The sequence below is a fragment of the Papaver somniferum genome, chromosome 1 (genome assembly GCF_003573695.1).
Source record: "Papaver somniferum cultivar HN1 chromosome 1, ASM357369v1, whole genome shotgun sequence".
NCBI lineage: Eukaryota > Viridiplantae > Streptophyta > Magnoliopsida > Ranunculales > Papaveraceae > Papaver > Papaver somniferum.
The window spans coordinates 170,127,099-170,142,195 of NC_039358.1; the positions used below are offsets into that span (position 1 = coordinate 170,127,099).

The following is a 15,097-nucleotide window of genomic DNA, read 5'->3' on the forward strand; positions in this document are numbered from 1 at the left end:
CTGTGTTTTTGCATTTCAGCTATATTTTCATGCCTTTTATGTTCCTGCATCTTGTAGCTACTGTGCACTGAAGTCAGTGCACAATCCTGCCTCTTGCCCTTGGCTGCCAAGCCTTGGTAGTTTGTTGCTTTTTCTTAACTGCTTCTTTATTGCCTTACCCTGCATTTTTGGTTCTTTGCTTATCTTTCCCTGCTGTGGTTCTTAGCCTGTTTCTCTATTGCTTTATATTGTGTTCTTGGTTGTATGCCTGAAACCTTGGTTGCCTTTAGCTCACTGCCATAGTGCATTGCCACTCTTGTTAGCCTAGGAAAACTTCTTATATGCTCCTCTCCCTGTGGACAAACCCCTACTCACCATCTTATTACAAATCTTGACCTTGTATACTTGCAAGTGTTTTGTGTGCATTTGATAATCACACCAACATACAGGTTTCTAAGAGAGATATTGGGTGTGGTTGTTAGACCCCCGCTTTTTCTCATGCTAGTGTCGTGTACATGGCATGCAGTGTTGGCGTTGGCACCATGCTAGTGCGACGGTAGTGACCAAAGAATTGCTGGCGTTGGCACATGCTAGTTTCGTGTCCATGGCAAGCCAGTGTTGGGGTTGGCACCATGCTAGTGCCGCGTCAGTGACCAAGGAATTGCTGACGCTAGCACTTGTCAGTGTTGTGGCCAAGGCATTGCCGACGCTGGCACTTCCAGTGCCACAGCCGTGGAAACAACATATTGCGGTTCTCTCCATTCTCAAGGTTCCCAGGTGGAATTTCTCATCTTTGAATTTTGAATTCAGTCCCTGGTTGGTATTTTTGAAAAGTAAAGTGTTAAGTATTGTTTTTTTTTTCCGGCTTGCGCATGGTTTGATTATTCAGTTCGGTGATCTCATATTCTGGTATCTTTTCTGACCTATCTCTTGCATCAGTTAATGTATTCGTGTTTTTGGATATTTGTGCATGTTTGTATGTCTTCGAAGCTTTACATTGAAGAAGTTTGGAGCTCCTATCTCAATATCCTGGTGTTTCTTTATCGTTTTCTTCTTTCATTCTTTCTGGTCTCTTCTTTCTCGAGCAAAATCAACTGCGTCTTTTCATGTTCCTTTTTCAGGCTAGATTTGCTTGTTTGGATAAAATTGTAACGCCTACATTTTATTATCATTATTTTTGTTGAGACGTTTTCTTTTCTCCTCTTTATGACTCCTCCAATTCCGCGGTATCAGCTGATTGTCTGTATAACTGATGTGGCAGATTGAAATTTCACAAAATTAATGCTAAGATCAAGTTTTTGATAGTCTAAATCTCTTTCACCTACTTCACTCTCAGAGCAAGGGCTATGGGGGTTGAGAGTCTCTTTCAAAACGAAAGAGTTGATCAAATTGGATCAAATTAGGTCCTACTATGGATAGAGGGAAACCCCCTTTCACCCCAAACTCTATCACCTTCTCTTTCACCCGAACGAGTGAATGAAAATCTACACTATACGGCCAACAATTTGCCGTTTGAAATCAATATAGAAAAAAGGGCAAACAGTTTGTCGTCCAAATTGTCTCTCTTTCTTGGTTTGCTGTATTTTCATTTGTGATGCATAAACGGCCGAAAATCAGCTGTATTTGTTGACTTTCTTTACCAGAGATATTCACTGACCAATAAGCCGTGGAAAAATGGATATGTACCTGAATAAACAGCTAATAATCAGCCGAATGTAAATTCCTGACTTTCAATTTTATTCCACACGGGCAATTTTTTGCCGTATATACTTGCTATCCTTCTATCCCATGGTTGGTTTTGCACTCCTTCACCCAGACTTTCTTTCATTTTGATAGGGATAGACTCTAAAATAGTCTATCCATAGCCCTTGCTCTCACAATCTTCATCAGAAGTATAGGGATAAACGATTCAATGCCTATTCAAAGATTTCGATGGTTGTCGTAAGAGAACATTATTTAAAATACTCCTCAAGATCCACCCCTTAAAACATACCCTTATTCAATTTTTAAAATACCCCTACCTTCTGAAAAGTGGAAGCAACTAGCACAAGTTACTTTCAGAAGTGGACGCAACTAGCACAAGTTGCTTCCAGAAGTGGACGCAACTTTATACAAGTTGCTTCCAAAAAGCGAAAGCAACTTTCTCAAGTTAACTCCAAAAAAATTATTTTTTACCCCTCGGGGATATTTGTGCAAAGTCAACAAAAATGGAGGGTATTTATAACATTCCCACTTGTCGTTATGGAGTTAGGGGAGAGGTTTCCATAGGAAGTCTTTCCATAGACACCTTAATGATATGCATTTTGTCACAGAGGAAAGGAAAGTCGTCTTCAGAGATAGAATAACAACAAAGTAGACATTTACAATGCTTGGGAAAGGGTTCTTTCGCAAATACAGATGTGGTTGTGCTTCGACTGCCTACATATGCATGCCTGGAGGAGTCCTCACCAACATGATTTGGACATCATTGCAGGTCCATTCAATGGCAGTGGGGCTGATTTTTTGATTCATGGAGTTGACAAACCAAGTACGGACAATACTATAACAGAAGACACATAAACATATGAATCCATGAGTCTCTCTCTTGATCTACTCAACAGGGTTTTTCAAAGGAAAATTACCACAATATCAAGCATACCCCCTTGCAGGTTGAAGAGAGAGAGAGTATTTGAAGTAATTTCAAGAGAGAGACTATTTGAAGTAATTACTTGTATAAACATAGCCAGTTGTTGGTAAGGATACAAAAATTGGGAAACCTTCTGCAGGTGTGAGATTACTTGGGGGTCCAGTTATTTTATACCTTCAATTATGCAGTGATATGGTTATGCAAAGGGTTAACAAGACTATTCATGTTGTTAGAAAGTTAAAGGATCCCCAAAGTGAGCTCTTGTTGCTTCGCAATTGTGTCAGTGTGTCTCAGATTTACTTCACCATGTGTACTAGCAATCCCATGGCATTGCAGCATGCTAAATCATACTTCGATCTTCATCTCAGCATCTGAGACAACTCATAACTGGTGATGGAGTTGGTTTTGGACCCCTTCAACAACGTATTTTCTCGTTACCTATTAAGGATGGTGGTTTAGGCATATACACAATGTCGGACACTAGTAACTATTGTTACCTAGCATCATTTATCTAGACCAAGCCACTACAAAATATTATTCTCGAATCATCTGCCATCTCTGCACCTTATACTACTTACCAGAATGTCGTCAACAAGTACTTGCAGGTTTGACCTCTCAGCTTCTACTTTCAATGCTGACAAAACTTCCCCACATCCCATGAGATACTTGGTAGCCATGTACTTCGACGTTATAAAGAATGAGCTTTCTAGCAAGTTTCAGATGACTACCCGTGACTGTGCGCTGCTATATTGCAACAGAACAAAGCATGCTCAAGATTATTTATTAGCTATTCTCATTAGTGGGATTCAGCATACCATTGGGCCAAGACGTTTAGCTCAATTATTTCTTATAGGCTTGGTATACCTCTTTTTGATCATGACAGTCTTTGTCCGAGTTGCAACCGGGAAATGGATATTTTCGGTGATCATGCCTTGCATTGCGCAAGAGATATTGGGTTTAAGTTTCGTCATGATTTGGTTAGATATGTTTTTGCGTACATTTGCTATAAAACCGGAGTTGCAACTAGAAAAGAGGTCACATTGGGCTTTCTTTCTGACAATGATACTTCAATGCAGCCCGCAGACATCCTAGTCTACAACAGGGAGAATGGTCGGCATACATGCTTGGATGTCACGGGTGTATCACATTAAATAGGTGGTGGTACCTTTGCATCGGGACGCGCTATATCCAGTGTTATCCTTCAGAAACGTAATAAGTATCTTGACAAGTGTACTTCTCATGGATTGGTTTTGGTAGTTTGGCTTTACTACTCTTGGACAACTTGGCGAAGACACGGTCCCCTTCTTGAAGAGATTGAAAAATTGTTTGGCTAGTGATGATGCTAACACTAGATTAAACAGTTTTATTTTCCATAGAATTAGTGTAATTATTCAAAAAGGTGTTGGAATCCAGCTTGTCGATAGATTTCCCACCAACATTTAAGCGCTTTTTATATTTATAATAAAAAAAATTATTTTTAGTTTACAAAAAAATAAATATAAAGTGTATATAAAACATTTTCAAGAATTTCAGCTGTGGAAGTTCTACGTCTCGAGATAAGTTAAATATTACTCTATAAGGGTATAAATATTAATATACTAAACGATTTTAAGGAATTGAGCTTTGGAATTATTGTAACTTAGGTTCAATATTGGTATATGTTGGAACAAGAATATGTTCTAAACGTATATTTTATATAATCATAGAACACCTGGAGAGGAATTGCAACCAACACCAGTGATATTTTGAGGAAAAAATTGCTCTATACTAGTGGCCATTTCATCTAAGAGTTGTCCAATAAGTATGTATTCAATACTAGTACAACCGTTGCCACGGTGGGAGGGTCAACCGAAGAAGAATCTAAAGATGGGGTTTTTCTACGACTACTTTCGCCCCGTAAAAAAGTGATACTTTCGCCTTGTTTTAGAAAAAGTGATACTTTCGCTCAGTTTCAGAAAAAGTGATACTTTCGCTCAGTTTCAGAGAAAGTGATACTTTCGCCACGTTTCAGAAAGATACTTTTTCTGAAACGGGTCGAAAGTATCACTTTTCCTGAAACAAAATGAATGTATCATTTTTCCTGAAACAGAATGTGAAAGTATCACTTTTCCAGAAACGGAAAATTAGTCGATCCATAAACCAAAATATGGTTGAATGATGTGTTATGCATCCTTTGTGGTAGTTTGCGGAATGGCTATGCATTCAATTTTCGAGAATTGTGCCTAAAGTGAAAGTATCACTTTTCTTGAAACGTAGGGAGTACATCATTTTATTAGTTGCAACGGAAAATTAATTAATGCGTAAACCAAAATATGGCTACATAAAGTATTATGTATCCTTTGTGGTGTTTTGCATAATGGATATACATTTAATTTTCTAAAATTGTGCCTAAAATGATAAATACCTCCGAATTTTTTGTGCAAACTCTAAATTTGATATTATTGTTTGTACTCGTTGCGTAGATTATTTTATAACCTTTCCAACGAGATAAAATTTGTAAAATTCCAAGGGACGGATTTTTAGATATGTTATATTAAAGTTTGTTTTCCAATTATACCCCTAAGTTATCGTAATTGGACTAAAAGGGAGGGACAATTTTTCTAGTGAAAAAACGACCACCAAAAGTTTGGTTACACCAAATCCAATCTTTTTGTGCCAATTGATCACTTACAATTTACAAAAAAGTGGTCATATAAAGGTCATCCCTCGCTTCGCTCGGTTGGCCCAATAAAAGTGTGTATTCAAGTTTTGCTATCTCAAACTTGCTGTCAATGTTAGATGCATAAAACTATATCTTGATTTCTAGTCCACTTAAGTCAAGTCTCGGATTAGGATTAGAGAATAGTAGTTCAGTATCATACATCACTGAATAACCCACGAAGATTGAAGACTGAAGATCAAACAAAGATATCTGGAGAGCTTCAGCACCAAAAAAGTATGTAAAGACTGAATCATTCTATTTAGGATTATAAACAGATGTACCTTATTATTACACCCGATTTAAAAAGATATCCCCGTTTGTTTTCCATTTACAAATGTAGGGTTGCTCGATATTTTACATCCAAATCCGTTTGTTTGGTCAATTTCTCGCGAGAAAAGTTAATTTTAGGTTGACTGAGATGAGAACTTGAAATGGCAGATTATAGTTTTACCCTTCAATACGTGGCGCAATCTTGTATGATTTGAACATCTCCTAGAAATTGGAGGGCTGTGATTTAATTTTTCGGAATCGTTATTAACGCAAGCTAAATCCAGTCCTGTCTATTAGTTTTTCTCACAAGGTCTGTGATTTGATTTTGGGACACGTTATTTCTGTTCATCTTATCCATCTCCGTTCTTCATGTTGTTCTGGTAGCAACGACGATAACCATGTTATTATTAACAGTAATGAAACAATAGAATCAACAATAGCATCACTGACTATTTGGTTCACTTTTCTCTTTTATTGTTGTTCAAAAGTTACAAACTAAGACAACGCCGAAGAGAGGGAGATGATGATAATAAATTCGCAAGAGGGATTGAGTTAAGGATTTTGTTAACCCACAAAAGGTAAAACTTGGGTTTGAATCATATTTGGATTTCATTAAATATGAAATCTTAATTTTTGAAATTCAAAACTAGGGTTTATGTTGTATCCAAAGTAAGGGGGAAATTTTTACTCTTTTTATATTGTATTTATTTTGTTATTTTTTATAATTGTATTGGATTGATGAATTCAAATGGGATACAATTAGTTTGCAGCAAAGATATGAAGCTATAAAAAGGGTACGACACCAGTAACAAGCTATCCTCTCTTCTGCCCACCAGTTGTTCGAACAAATTCATGAACCCCCTACCAACATCACAACTAAGATTTCCCTAATGTGATGAACACATGTGGTTGATGGGTGTTTGAGAATTACGAATCGTTACAAAGAATGGATTTTTTTTATTGATCGTGTTCTTTGCATATATAGTCAATTGTTACAAAGAATTGGATTTTTTTAGTGACAACAAAATTGAACTTTTTTAGCAACAGCAAAATTGGATTTTTAGGAAACCCGATGTGTTAGGACATATTCTAATAATTATGATGGGCTGCATTTTACTCTGCTTTTCGATCCATAATTGTTGAGGTGGTATATGAATCCTTCATGTGTTTGATATTTTGATTATTTCAGGTCAAACATGGACATGTATAGCTTTGGTGGTGGGTTGCCAAAACGCTGAACAGAGACTTATGGACTAAGGTTGTTGCATTCATCATTCTTAAGAACATTCCATTTCTTAATAACGTGTTTCAGATTGTGGAGCATTTGTCTGTAATGGAGAGGTCTAGCTGTTTAATTTGGAATTTTAAGCCGCCCAATAATACCTGAATGAGTGTTGAATGACTAGAAACATGCAGTATTTGATTTCCAACCATAGTTGGGATGGTTAAATTATTGTGAATCTGCTGAGTTTGAACTAAGAAGGTGACTCACCTTATGATCTGGTAAAAAATAGCCTGATTCAAAACGACAACTTGCTCTTGTTTACAAAGATTTGTGCTTCAATAAACCTTTGGTTAATTTAGTTTCTAAATAGCCTGCAACTGTCACAATTACAGGTGTTGTTGAGTGATTAAGTTACATTTTATTAATTCAGTTGCTTTTCTATCGTATGTTGTATGTGAATTTTATGGTTAAGTATGTTCGTTTGTTTTCAGTGTTGGGAGAAAGCAGAGTTTCTGTATCACCATGGACTTCTGTGACTCTATTGTGAGTTAATTAACCCATATTCTCATTTTCGTTGCATTCAATGTGAATGAGGCTTGGGGTACAAATCCCACTAGTGGAGAACAAGGTTGCAGTTGTGAGACTCCCACAAACTTGGTAATTTTGTTTTCCTTATTTGCATAATGCAATATTTCCTGGACTTCAATTATTTTTCAAGGAATAATCTGCTAAAGCTTGCAGGTTCTTGTATCCAGCTCTTGGTTATTTTATTTGTGTGTATGATATTGGTGGTACCTTGGGAGCTCCTATCTCCATGCTGGTTGCTTCTCATAGAAGTTCAGGGTAAAGCAACATTATAGCAAAACAAGGAGATAACCATTGCAGGACTAAGCTAACTGAGAGGTCGATCGCCTGGTGATAAAGTTGAAAAAGCGGGGATCTAACAACCACACCCAATATTTCGCTTAGCAATCTGTATGGACAAACTCTAATATATTTTCTAGAGAATCAACTAGACAGTCAGACTTAATCTAGATAAAAGTATATCAAAGAGTTTATATCTCGATCTCTCGATTTGATCTTTTCTCAAGCAAATAAAAATCTACGAGTCTTTATCAAAGAGAGATAACTTGGATGGTACCAAAGACCAATATCCAAGTGTCAATCAATTTAAATCAACAACCTAAAGGTCGGATATTCTAATTGATTGAACAACGCACAACCTATATTATTTCAATTATATAAACAAATATAATGCGGAATAAAAATAACATAGACACCAAAATTTTGTTAACGAGGAAACCGCAAATGCAGAAAAACCCTGGGACCTAGTCCAGATTGAACACACACTGTATTAAGTCGTTACAAACACTAGCCTACTCCAAACTAACTTCGGTTTGTACTGTAGTTGAACCCCAATCAATCTTACACTGATCCAAGGTATAGTTATGCTCCTACGCCTCTGATCCCAGCAGGATACTGCGCACTTGATTCCCTTAGCTGATCTCACCCACAACTAAGAGTGCTACTACCCAAAGTCGAAGACTTTAATAAACAAATCTGTATCACACAGAAAAGTCTACGATAATAGATAAATCCGTCTCCCACGAATATACCTACGAGTTTTGTTTTGTCTTTTGATAAATCAAGGTGAACAGGAACCAATCAATAATATCAGACTTATATTCCCGAAGAACAACTCAGTATTATCAATCACCTCACAATAATCTTAATCGACGCAACGAAAAAAAAATTGCGGAATCACAAACGATGAGACGAAGTTTGTTTGTGATTACTTTTTATTTTGCCTATCAGAGTTATCAATCTCAAGCCAATTATTACAATTGTACTCGTACGATAGAAACAACAAGATCAGATCACACAATTACGATAAAAATAGTATCGGTATGGCTTCACAATCCCAATGAAGTCTTTAAGTCGTTAACCTGGTTTAGAAGAAGAAACCAAAGGTTAAAGGAGAATCGACTCTAGCTTAGCACAACTAGTATCACACAGAATGTGTGGGGATTAGGTTTCCCAGTTGCTAGAGTTCTCCCTTATATACACTTTCAAATCAGGATTTGCAATCAATGTTAGCTTAGTAACAAAGCATTCAATATTCACCGTTAGATGAAAACCTGATTAGATTCAAGCTAATATTTCTCAACCGTTAAATCGAAAACTTAGCTTGTCATACACAAATGAAATGTCCAATTTTGGGTTTATGAACCGTACCCAAACATTAACATTCGTTGGTTCAACAAGTCAACTAAAAGGTTAGTCATATGATTACTCTCATATCAACCTTATTATTCTTCACCATAACTAGTTCAAATGACTCAAATGAACTAGTTAGAGAGTTGTTCAATTGCAAGGAAATCTTACGTAACTACACAAGACACAATTGAAGAAAAATCAGTTTGATTCGCTCGAATCGGTTCATGAACTTTATAGCCACGGTTTGCAAAAGCATTCCTTAGTTTATTTAAACATTAGTTCAAGAACAACCGACTTTAGATATAACCTGCTCAAGTTCGCGGACTGGGTTCGCGGACTTAAGCTCATGGAAGGAGTACACAAACTCCAGCAGAAAATCTCGGGCCGAGAAGTTCCGCAAGTTCGCAGACTAAGTTCACGGACTTGGCTCACGCCACTTCCAACTTCACTTGATCAACAAAGTTAGCAATCTTTGGTTTAAGGAATAAGATTTATGCATATATGTGTTTCCACAACAATGCTTATATCCACCAATGGTTATGTAATCTAAATCATTGAAACATTCTCATAGAACGTTATATAGCCGTTATTCACATACCATTTTTTTTCGTCAGAGCAATTTTCAAAGTGATTGAAACATAACATGACTTCCGTCACTTGGTAAAGATGAATTCGGCTAAAGCGAAAGCTTACCACCACACATTTCGAGAAATAGATAGGCGAGATAAACTCGGCTCGAAATAGCAAATGTGTATAATGAAAGTCTATATATCAAAACGAATTTTGTCTCAAGAGTAGGAGATAGAGTAAATAGACTTTTGAGTGACAGATAAGTTCAAGTCTCCATACCTTTTAGTCGATGAAGATCCACCAGTTCCTTGAGTAGTCCTTCGTCTTGTATGATGATTGTCATGGAGTCTTGAGCTCAACTACACTTTTTATCCTAATCCAGGACCTTAGCTCTAATAGTCTAGTATCAAGACTTATAGTTTTGAACACTAATATTGACAAACATGCTTGAGATAGCAACGCATGCGAGTTCGACCGAGCAATGCTCTAACAATCTCCCCCTTTGTCAATTTTAGTGGCAAAACTATTAATACATATGAAATACAAAAAATAAATAAATTAACTTTTGTAGCTCCTATTCCACATGCCTAATCTTCAACATTACTCGAATTCTTCGTCATTTCCAAGTACTCCAATGATCCCAAAGGTTGTAAGTTTAGCATCATCGTTGTTGAAAACCCGTAGCTATAACAACAAGAAAACAATAGTTCTCAATCATTGTTATATAGTGTCATAGTATCATTATACATCGTCAAAGTTCAATTGTATCACAACTTCAACAACAATACTATGGTGATATGTATCACTCCCCCTTAGTCAATACTCCATCTCACATGGAAACCACTCCCCCTTACGTAATGATCCGAAAACCATATGTATTTGTAGTGTGAACTACATATTAATTCTCCCCCTTTTTGTCAATAAAATTGGCAAAGGTACAAGAACGGGATCCTAATGAAATTTCCGAAAGAGACATTTCATGACCAAAAGAAAGAACACACATCATCTTATTTAGATGCAATCATAAAGCCGAAGCTAAATGCATTCATCAAGGAGTTTAAAGATACAAGATAACCCCTATAATATTCCACAGCCGCACTCCCCACAAAGATTTGGCAATTAAGCGCAAGTTCAAAAAGAACTCTCCCCCATAATATGTCATTCCCAAGGGAACAACAAGAGCGACCTTAATTTCGAAAGAGAAAAGAAGGATTTCTTTGGACAAAACAAATCACATACAAGTATGAATTTGAATCCAAAATATTAAATTAACCACAAGAAGTTCATGATTAATTTAAACGAAAATGCTCAACACAAGTAAACTTATGAAGACTTAAGAGCGCTCAATTAGATTAATCACAAGTAAACCCATAATTAATCTAATCGAAATACACAACCAAATTAACCATAAAAGTAATCCATTTAATTGGTCATACTCACATAAGAGAGTCTATGGAGAAATGACTAAGTTAATCATGAAAACAATCAAGCCAGTCATGAACACTCAAATATAAAAAGACTTATGGACTCATAACTAAATAACCAAACAAGATGATTAATTTAGTTCAAAATGCTCAACATAAAGTACCTTACGGAACAACAACAAGGTTAATCATAAAAATAATCAACTTGGTTGTTTCGTGCTCAACATAAGACACATTATGGAGCCACACAGTAATATATAAAATATGGATCAGGGAAGATCAATTACTTCGGAATATACAAGGATTCATTCTATTTTCCATCACTATTTGCATAACGACATTTAATAGACATAATCCTTGCAAACACAATATTTTAACCTATCTTCCATCAATAATTGACAATATAGGCTTAACTTTTGTATTTGTCAAAAGTCCATTCATTCTTTCATCAATACGTGCATATCAATTCATGAACGACTTTACTTTTGACAAGATATGGGACAATCAAATTCACGGACGCAAACACACATATCCCATAACAATATTGCAATATATAAAACCATAAAGATTAATACTGCAAAAATCATCTTCCAAACAATTTAGAACTTAAACCAATAAATCTAAAAACATGAAGATGAAAACGTTGAACATAGCTATGTGTAAACACAATAATGGCTATTCCAACCTCTAGTTATTCTTCTAAACAAAAACCGAAAAATAGAAGATTTACTAGGCAAAAAAAATAAATCAACAAGCTAGGGAACAAAAGCAGACTCCAGTGCCATGGCCGAACACGAACTAAGGTCAAATAGACGGTTCAGAATCCTCACGAGTCTTGGTGTCTTTGAGCTTGTGATTAGCAGCATCCATTGCATTTTCAGAGAAGAGATTCTCTTTGTGAAGGTCATTGATGTGATATTTTATGAGACCAAGGTCAGATGAAACCTTTTTCAACTCAGTTTTCAACACATTAAGACTTTTCAGAGTATCAACGAGCTGCAGTTTTGCTTCCTCAAAATACTTAAGAAAGTCATGGACCACTTCAGCATAAATTATATCATCCTTCTCAATATTCTCATGAGTATACGCATAGTAACACGAGGCATTGGGATGATTTTCATCTACAAGGGTTCTTTTCTTCCTCCCTTCGGATTCAAAACCAATACCTTTATCAAGAAAGCCTTTAGAAAAACCACACGATTGTGAAGAGGACGACATTCTTGATAAACCAAAATAACCTAGAGTACGCAAACGTGACTCAAAGGTTTGGTATTTAAAGTTTTCTTAGGGAAGAAGATTTTTAGGGTTTTCAACTGTTGACTCGTGATGGCAACGCCACGTACACATACAAATACAACAAGACCCACAAAGAAAAACTAACAAAAACCTTTTGCTACAAAAATGGTTCAATAAATTTCATAACAGGAGGAAATCTAGAGCATAAGTGTAGCAGACCATAAATACAAAAAGTCTTGCATCAAAACAGAGATCCGATACTAGACAACACAAATACTATTTAGGCAATATTGTCTGTAGACACTAGTTTAGCTATAAACGATAAGAGGATAGCTCAACTAGACAGAACATCAAATCGCCAAAGTATACCTGAATTTTACACATCTTGCTCAACAAGATTTTTATGAGCAAGTTCTCAACTCTTGTGATTAATTGGCACAAGTATGAGCACTGAGCTCATTAAGAGAATTGTGTTTCTGATCAAGTCTCCTTTTCCTTCTAAATTTAGAGAGGGATCCCTTTTGATGTGAGAAATTATCATAAAACTTACTATCATCAAAATATCACACATAGTTTGAGTTCTTACTTGAAGAGTTTTGGCATGAGGAGGATGACAACCTGTCGACAATTTCTTTATACCCTTCAATTATCTCTATCAGATTATTTTTCCATATCATCAATTTTTCTTCTTTCTCCTGAAATTTCATTCACATCAAGGTTAATGTTATTTCTCGAGGAACCGAATTGATCTTTCCTTAGACAATTCTTGTTAATACTTTTTTTCTTCTTTAGAACATTTGAGGAACTCAACGAACTGACTTTCCTGGTAACATATACAGGGTAAGTACGAAAACCAACTGGTTTAGACATACGTATCTCAGTTACGCCTTTGAGAATTAAGTCCAGGGTGTGTTGAAGTTTATTCAACCTAGAGTTTCTCTTTTGTTTAACAGAGCCTTTTGCACTGCAAAAGAGACATACTTTCTGATCACAAGAGTGACTAGACACAGTAGTCTTAAAAACCTCGTTAGGAGATTTGTTCCTTTCATGTGATGTGGAACATCCTTGATCAATGGGGACTTCAGACACATCTTTTCTGAGTGGAAAGGATTTAGATTTTACTTCTGAAGCTGTAACATTTTCAGTTGTAGCAGAAGTACTTGGTATGTTAAATTACTTAGAGCATCCTTGAATAGAGATTTTACTCAAGCAATGTTCTATTCACAAAGCATCCTTTTTGAGGCTAGCCTCAAGCGACATACATGAAGAATGATCTTCAGTATTTTCTTTGAATTTACAGCCTCTTACAACACCAAGAAGGACTTCAACATGATGTTTTAACCGATTGAATCTATCATCTTGGATTCTAGTAAGATTTAGAATCAACTTACTCTCTTCAGTAGTTTCCCGTTCATTTAGAGAGATAAACTCTTTTGAAGGGTAATAGGAAGAACACATGTTGGAGCCTGTCTGTCTTCTTTGAACACAAGGTTCATCTATCTTTGAGATTGAAGAATCTTTCTCATTAATAGAAGGAGACGAGAAAGAGCTTTTATTTTTGGTGACGCGTTTATCGGAGATAGTATTGTCCATCCTCAAATCACTACAAACACAGACTTGTAAGGTCTTAAATGTATTTGCCAGCTCTGATACCAATTGAAAATGCGGGGGTCTAACAACCACACCCAATATTTCGCTTAGCAATATGTATGGACAAACTCTAATATACTTTCTAGAGAATCAACTAGACAGTCAGACTCAATCTAGATAAAAGTATATCAAAGAGTTTATATCTCAATCTCTCGATTTGATCTTTACTCAAGCAAATAGAAATCTACGAGTCTTTATCAAAGAGAGATAACTTGGATGGTATCAAAGACCAATATCCAAGTGTCAATCAATTTAAATCAACAACCTAAAGGTCGGATATTCTAATTGGATTGAACAACGCACAACCTGTATTATTTCAATTATATAAACAAATATAATGCGGAATAGAAATAACACAGACACCAAAATTTTGTTAATGAGGAAACCGCAAATGCTGAAAAACCCAGGGACCTAGTCCATATTGAACACACACTGTATTAATTCGCTACAAACACTAGCCTACTCCAAACTAACTTCGGTCTGGACTGTAGTTGAACCCCAATCAATCTCACACTGATCCAAGGTACAGTTATGCTCCTATGCCTCTGATCCCAGCAGGATACTGCGCACTTGATTCCCTTAACTGATCTCACCCACAACTAAGAGTTGTTACGACCCAAAGTCGAAGACTTTAATAAACGAATCTGTATCACACAGAAAAGTCTACGATAAAAGATAAATTCGTCTCCCACAAATATACCTACGAGTTTTGTTCCGTATTTTGATAAATCAAGGTGAACAGGAACCAATCAATAATACCAGACTTATATTACCGAAGAAAAACTCAATATTATCAATCAGCTCGCAATAATCTTAAACGGCACAGCGAAAAAAGATATTGCGGAATCACAAACGATGAGACGAAGTTTGTTTGTGATTACTTTTTATCTTGCCTATCGGAGATATCAATCTCAAGCCAATTATTACAATTGTACTCGTACGATAGAAACATCAAGATCAGATCACACAATTACGATAAAACTAGCATCGGTCTGGCTTCACAATCCCAATGAAGTCTTTAAGTCGTTAACCTGGTTTAGAAGAAGAAACCAAAGGTTAAAGGAGAATCGACTCTAGCTTAGCACAACTAATATCACACAGAATGTGTGGGGATTAGGTTTCCCAGTTGCTAGAGTTCTCCCTTATATACACTTTCAAATCAGGGTTTGCAATCAATGTTAGCTTAGTAACAAAGCATT

General features: G+C 36.2%; 1 long non-coding RNA gene across 1 annotated transcript; it reads left to right on the forward strand.

Moving 5' to 3' along the window:
• The first annotated feature begins 5,873 nt into the window (after window positions 1–5,873).
• Window positions 5,874–7,867, forward strand: LOC113334025. The gene is made up of 4 exons (XR_003352502.1): window positions 5,874–6,154; window positions 6,766–6,834; window positions 7,293–7,458; window positions 7,543–7,867. It is a non-coding gene; the product is annotated as an uncharacterized LOC113334025 (long non-coding RNA).
• Window positions 7,868–15,097: the final 7,230 nt, after the last annotated feature.